Consider the following 8214-nt stretch of genomic DNA (forward strand, 5'->3'; position numbering starts at 1 on the left):
TGTCCAGTTGGTGTCGCTGTTACTCCTTCATGTGTTTGTGGTCGCGGTCATTCTGGGAATTAGAATGGCCAAATTACAGTCTGTGTGACCAAAAAAGGACATGTAGCAGTTTGTGCTTCGACTTCAGACAGCAATCTATAAGAGAACATTATGTTCAGCAAAATGGGAGAATAAAAAGTTGAAAGTTCACTCAAGTGAACACATTGATGCTGCACTGCTGATATCGGGTGAGACGAAAACACATACATTACTTAGTCTTGTTCCATTAGTATTCATTAGTTCCCATTGTAGATATAAAGGCCAGCCAGAGGAAGTACAGTCGAATATAGCTTATTTAATGCAGGGGTTTTCAATGTTACCAAGGACCAGTCAGCATGATTTTGCCAGGTAAGAGACATTGTTGATCCTGGAACGACATTCCTGTCCGATTTTATTTAGTCCTTACCCCTAAACCTAACCCAAGTAGCCTACCTTCAGACCAAGTTCAATTCCAACTAAATCAAAAGTTGCTGTCAAAATTAACACTGGCACAGTACAACAGTTTTATTTCATGGTGACTGATGCATGATGAGAAACCTTATTAAAAATGCGAACTCTGTGTGAACTCTGTGAAACCCATATTCTCGCATTATGCGAGACAAACTGGTAGGCCTATTAGCTATTCAAGTAGGCTAATTGAAAACCCCATATTTGAAGGTCCTCCAATAAATGGCCTGATATTTTGGGCCTGAGGTGGGAAAATATGATTTCTTCAGTTCAGCATTAATCTTTTCATGTGAAACAATTTCAGGCACACATTCCAGAGGATGGTTAACAAGTCTGCATCGTGTTGCTAATGCTAATGCTTTGTCTAAAGACAGACGAATATATTTAGACCTACTCTTTATAAAAGCCTTGGACAGACTGTTAAAAATCTTTGCTGTCAATTATTGTGTATGTCTGTCGTTTGGTGTTGTTAGCATGAGCAGCTCAAGCACTCGTTTTTGTGAAATCTGAGGCTTTGTTCGTCGTACCACAGGAATGGCGCTGGAATTGAGGGGGCAGCGGTCGCATTTCTGTTGGATATCCTTCAGTGATTTACCGCTGCTTGATCATAGTGTTGTATTATTCATTGAGTAAAAAGGCTTTTCTCAGAGAATCTTACACACGGGAATGTTGCTTTACCAAGTTTTTACACATTTGGTTCTTGAATTATTTTAAGAATTAGGCTATGTGTGAAGTTTAGACAATGGAATGGCAGCTAAAGTGTGTCAGACTTTGGTTATGGGAATCTCAGGCTTTTTTCAATAAAAAGTTGGTGTGTTTGTTATGGGGACAAAAGATGGCAATTTCCAAAATCCTTGTCTGGAAATGTTTTGTTCCCTGTGAGGAAAACAGCTTATAAATCATACTAAGTGATGTTTTTTGAAAATGTAAAAATGCAGAAAGTTTTCTATGATGGGTAGGTTTAGAGGATATAATATACAATTTGTACAGTATGAAAATCATTATGTCTATGGAAAGTCCCCATAAAACATGAAAACATTGTGAGTGTGTGTGTGTGTGTGTGTGTGTGTGTGTGTGTGTGTGTGTGTGCGTGTGTGTATGTGTGTGAGAATTCCACAGAGTTGGACACAGCCGTCTTCCATGTGTTGTTCAGGTATTCATGATAACTCAAGTGCATGGTGGTTTTATTTTCCTGTAATCTTAACATCACATCAGTTCTGGAAGGAGAATTCTTCCCAAAGAAGAAAAAAGGTTGGAGAACAGGAAAAACATTGTTGTCACAGCTGTTTGACTAATTTTAAGCAACCCTCTCGCCTAGGAATGAAACAGATTTGTTTGCTTTGTGCCGTGTTTCCATTGTTAATGACTTTAGTGTTCTGTGTGTTAGTGCCTTCAAATCTAAAACTCGCACTACTTAGAGAACAAATTTAGAAATTGTGAATTTGAATTAAACTGGCCACACATTCTTTCTACTGGATGTGAAAGTGGAATGACAGGAAGAATAATTTACTTAAATGCAAATATATAAAAAAAAAGATATTTTGAAGAATGTTGGTAAGACGGCACCCATTGACTTCTATAGTATTTTTTCCCTACTATATTCTTCAAAATATCTTCTTTTGTGTTCAACAGAAGAAAGAAACTCATGCAGGTTTGGAACAACTTGAGGGTGAGTAAATGATGACAAAATTTCCATTTTTGGGCGAACTATCCCTTTAAATTAAATGGATTATTAATTTCATTCCATTTCTTATTCCTGGAATTTGAATTACATCCTGCATTCTAACATAATTCAAATTAAAGCACTGAATTGGCCTTTTCAGTTCAATCCTGAATGGTGTACGATCGTCATATTATACAACGACATGAATAAGATCATGTGAATAATGTCAGTCAGTCTTCTTTGTGTAGAGAGAAGGGATCTTCTTGGAGAGGTGCGTGTTTTGAGAGTAAACTCAGCAGTCGCGCTGGAATGATCCGGACTGTACACATGACTATTTTAGGCTTGTTCGTGAAAGGGGTTGCCCGATTCCCTTATGTTGTCATCCCTGAGGAGCGTGACTCCTGGGATGCTGTTTATTGTCTGAGATCTCCTGTGAGAGGACATTAGAGAGCATTTCCAAATACAGGGTGCTGTCTTCTGTTATAGCATCACTATTACTGTTGCTTACTTTGGGTTATGGATCTGACCAAACCATTACCCTAAATATCACATTTTTATGTATTCACTTATAAATTAAATGGGTTTAAAACCCCATAAACTTGTAAGTTAGAAAGGACACAATCCATTTCTAGAGTCCGAACACCTTCCAATGAAATAGTAACATTTTACAATCAGATTTCATTAGTTAACATGAACTAAGAATGAACAATACTTCTACAGCATTTATTAATCTTAAGTACTTAATTTCCACATTTCCTAAATGTTGTATTTGTTAACATTAGTTAATGCACTGTGAACTAACTTGAACAATGAACAACTGTGTTTTTTATTAACTAACATTAACAAAGATTAAAATTCAGTTACAAATGCATCGGTCATGTTAGTAACTTAACTAATGTTAACAAATGAGACCTTATTGTAAAGTACCACTAAACCCTATACCTTACCCGTATCCTATACCTCAATAGCAGCACAAATGTTTGGCAATATAACATGAACACAATAAGTTCATTTTAACAAACAACTTTTTTATGTAAGTACAGCACACACAAAAAAAATTAAACTTACTTTAATTCAACTTGGCAAGCAAGGCAACATTCCTCATTTTCATTAAGTTTAACATGATGTACTAAAATAACTGAAACTAAACCTGAAATAAATATGAATGAACCTAAAATAAACAAAAAAATCACAAAAAAAACCCGAAATTTCCAAAACTTTAATAAAAATGATAATGAAACTGCGAAAATATAAAAACAGAAACTAATTGAAAATATTAACAAAAACAACAGTCATTTTTTAAATCATTTTAACTGTAAAATATTGTAAAAACGCTATGGGAAAAAAAACAGTAAATAGGTTAACAGTACCTGGACATTTTATGTAATTTTACAGTAAAATGCTGTTACAGTTTTTAGATGTAAAAAAGAACAGATCCACATACTGTATAATATACAGTAAAAAAAAAAAATGTAAACTGACATTCCCAGAATTCCCTGTGTGATACTTCACATTTGAAGGTATTTAGTTTCTTAATAGCCTAGTTTTTGTTATAAGTTACTGTATGTACATTTGGGTTTTATGTTACGTCTTCTGTTGTTTAATGAATGAAAATATTGCATTATTTTAGTGTCATGTGTGTTAACATGATGGTGTTTTGAGATTGCCTGAATGACACACCTTCTGTATACTAGTATATACTTCTGCCAGTAGAAAAACTAATTGTGATGAACTTATTCATGATTCTTCATGTGTCTTTCAGTTTTATACTGTAAAATGTACAGGTTCTGTAAATATGTTTATGGTTTCACTGTCTTTTTTTTTTTTTTTAAAGAATTATTCTGGCAACCACAACAAAAACATTTTTTAAGATCTCAGTGATACTAAAATTACACAGTTATGGTTAACGAAAATATCTGAGTTCATTTCACTTTTAGTTCTTCGGGTCTAAATATCACAGAATACATATAAATACCTGTCTTTTCACAGTCTTCATGTCTGCTTCTACTTTTTCATGCCCCTTGAGGAACCGCAGGGAACGTATGTATTATTTGTTTTTGCAGCCCGATGTCTGCACCTTTGGGGGATATTTGGTCTGAGGATCCCATTAATAACCTCTGGTCCATAGATCAGTTGAGACGGCCGACCCACTGACCCGCTGGGACACCGTCCTGCTGAAAACATGTGAGACCGGTACAGACACTGGAACGAGGGAACAAATTAGTACAATGTGGTTACGAATTAATACGTTTTGGGAATGAATTCTTAATTCATCACAATTTAAGTAAATTGGCCATGATTAATCTATTAAAACATGCATTTTAGTCTTAAGCCTTGTCTGTAAAACTGTGCAAAAGTGTAAAAAACGATACGCAATTGAGGTAGTTTAGGTGTATAGTAGTTCAAAATTGTATTATTCTTGAAGTGGTCCACCACCTTAAAAGATTGTATAACCAGTCTGCTGTTGGCTATCGGATAAGGAACCTACCAAGCTGTTCCACTAACCGTGGTGTAACTAGGTGTCAGCATTTCTGAGTCAGCAGTGGCGCCGCTGATATATCTGGATTCGAGCTCATGTTGGACACCAAATACTAATACTAGGTGAGGAGCTAGCTTCTTTTAAGCACCCTAAAGCTGGCAGTGGTTTGAAGAACGCTTTCAATCATCCAGACACACCCTCCCATCTTCATGACACCTCTCCTCAGAATGGCACATTAAACTGTCCCCACAAACATTTTATAGTCCAGCATATTTGCCTTTCAACACCTCGCAAATAGATCAGCATCGGTCATTTTAAATGTTAAAGTGAATTTAGCCATCACATCATTATAATGTTTGGCTGAAGGCTTGTTGGTAAATGGAAATAACTTTACGCTGGTCATTCAGGAATATCTAGCCTGGACCAGAAGTTCAGTTAAGATGGTCTGAGTTGGGTAGATCAGTACCAGGGACAAAAGCTTAGAGATGTTGGCAACAAGTGCTAGTCTGAAACCTTTGGTGTAATGCAACACCTTACTGTCTCGCTCTTAGAAAGGAAACCTCCCAATCCAAGAGGGTTTTGCCACATCTTTCAGCAGAAGAAAAGTCCTGCCGTAAGCGTTTTCTTTCTCTCTCAGTCTCGCTGCTGTGGCTTTCCCTGCCCAAAAGCTACAAAAGCTGAATAAACAGCAGTGAACAAGGGCTTGCTGAGTTTTCTGGAAATATGCAGAGGAAATGGGTCTCTCGTTTCGACAAATGGCCCACTTTTGAGAGGAGTCAAATGAGCCTGCAAGGACCGAACAGCAGGTTGGAGAACATGTTGCTTTCAGTCAAAAGGAGAATCCGGAAGTCTGGATTATTCTGTATGAGCCGTAAAAATATTTGCTGACACCCCAGAGCTTCAGTAGTTTGTTTAAATAGCAGTGTCAATAACACCCTGTTTGGAGTCGTGGTTAAAGTAATTCATAATCATTGCGCTCTTGATGAAAGGTTGTAGGGTCAAATCCTAAATAAATACAGTTACATGTATGGAAGCCCATTTCTGCCTCAAAGTAAAAATATAAAAAGCTTATTGTGACTATTTCTTGAAACAATTGACTTCATATCTCCAAATTGTGATTTTTATTTCTCGCAAAGTGACTTTATCTTTTGCCTTTGCCCTTTGTTAGAGATACCTTTGGATATTATTAAAGACTGTTTGAACCGGTGCATGTGCTTTCCTACAACGTGTCGTGACAATATCTCACAATTGCGGCTTTGTTTCTCCATTGGTTCGATTTTTTTGTAATTGCCAGTAGTCAGTTTCTCATAAATCTGACTTATATATATATATATATAGTTACTTTTGCCAGTCCAACCAAGTAATGAGTCAAGGAGGAGTAAAAACATTGGCTCTGGTTCACTTATCACACTGTAAATAGAGGGAGAAGTTTAGTGCATTGGTTGAGGGTGAACCAATCATATAGGTTTTTATTTTACCCCAATAAATCGCATCAGATCATTCATTTTACTTTTTATTGTCATCCATTCAATCAAAGATAAAGGGGTCCTAATGTTACCCATGTTTCCCCCATCTGATTGGAGATCTTTCAAGGAATCTGACGCTTGATTTTCAGACTTTCATCAGACAACCTCTTTCACGATGAGGTTTTCCTCCTCAAAGCTTTGAGGAGAAATTAGAAACCACACTGCTGATTTTTCATAAAACATCACAAGCTCAGCATCAGAGTTTATGACTAAGTTCAGTACTGTCAGCAGAGAAGTTGATCTTAGATGAATTCCTCTGGCTGATCTTGGCGTCTCTCCCATTTCTTCAAGCTCCCTGACGGGAAGTGTGAACCCCACACCGAGGCTGACACGAGAACAGTCAGACATCTGAACAAATACTGACAGGGTCACGGGGGCCTGATCTGGGGTGAGAGGACAGCTTGTCAAGAGGTGTGGGTTCCTTTGGGATGCCTCACTCAAAACAACTAGCAGTTGTGACGCAGAGCCACGGCTAACACATTTTGCCTGTGTGTGTCCAAGTGAAAAAAAACTATCTTATGTTCATGTTTTCATCTGGAAGATGTATTTTTGGGGATTTTGCTCATCTGCAGAATGTCTAGAGACACACAAATGGCACTCTTCATAAGTTTGTATATTTGAATAGAATTTGGCATTAGCATGCCGCTTAGATATGTTATCACTAAAGATAAGTCATACACAAATGATACTCTCCATGATAAGTTGATGGGAGAATCAACAATATATTCCTAAAGAGTTTAGTATTAGCAATGTTGTTAAAGTTAATGAGTTCACACTAATTTGTTATTGTGTTCAATAGCGTTTGCATCCAGAGTTTGCTGTTAGCATTAGTATAAAGCTATGTGATATTGCTAATATGCTAATGTGCAATGCATACAAATTGCACCCTTTACAAACAAATCTGCAGGAGAACCGACAGTTTTCCTATAAAGTTTGGTGTTAGCATGTTGCTTACTTAATGTATTAGCGCTAATGTACAATGCATACAAATCGCAGTCTTCACATTAATGGGGTTTTTTTTTTCAGTACTGAATTCCAACATTCAACGTTTATCTTGACTAATTCGTCAACTAAAAAATTCCTCACAATGCATTCTGGGATTGCATCCCATGTGAAGTATACATGTGATCTAATGATGTAATGTTGCAACCTATACCCTTTTGAGCATCCTTCATGCTGGATGGTGCCTTTGAATACTTTCTAGGTAGGCAGCACGCTTGGTTTTGGAACAGACAAGTCAATGAAGAGCTACTTCAAAAATGCATGTATCCTCAGGTAAACCATCCCGTCTCCTCATTTAGCCCTTTTTGATTTGAACTAACTGGGAGAAATGAATAAGACACATGGTCAATAATGAAGACGAGCACATACCCAGAGGTTTTTATGGCTCAGTGAAATGGAAACCAAACCATTTAGGAAGCCGTAAACTCAACATAAGAACTCATCATGTCAGCTCTCAGCACCCAACTCCATAAATGGAAAGATTTGCTTCAACTGCTCACATGAAAAGTTTTCACCTACTGACATCCAGGAATGGGAAAAATGGGCTAATATTGATCGAGTTCTGTCAACGTCACGCTACATACACTAACACGCATGCTGAATTGCCTCAATGTCAAGATCACAAGAGGAACCAAGCCGTCCAAGCATCTATATTGTTCAGCTGTTGTGACTAGATGGATAGATAGATAGATGGATGTTAAGAGTTTGGTGCAGTTTATCAATAGATAGATTCATACATACATACATGGATGGGTGGAAAGAGTTTAGTGCAGTCTATCTCCAGAACAGCTTGAAAACATTGTCTTGCTTCAGTGAACCTCACAAATGAGTCACATCAGTGCAGGAGAATTCCTGGTCTCCATCCGGCCTCATGCTGTTATGGAATCTCTTATCTTGAGGATGCAAAGTAAAGCAAACTGTCGGTAAGTGCTTTGCTGACTCCTTCCCAGCAGTGTCCAAGTGTTTAACACTGATTTCATAGCTAGAAGGTTTGTTGATTGACAAGCAACATTTGATTTTTATTTCTCTTCCTTTTCAAGTGATCAAGGATCTTCTGA

Source organism: Scardinius erythrophthalmus, assembly GCF_964197995.2.
Source record: "Scardinius erythrophthalmus genome assembly, chromosome: 24".
Classification (NCBI taxonomy): Eukaryota; Metazoa; Chordata; class Actinopteri; order Cypriniformes; family Leuciscidae; genus Scardinius; species Scardinius erythrophthalmus.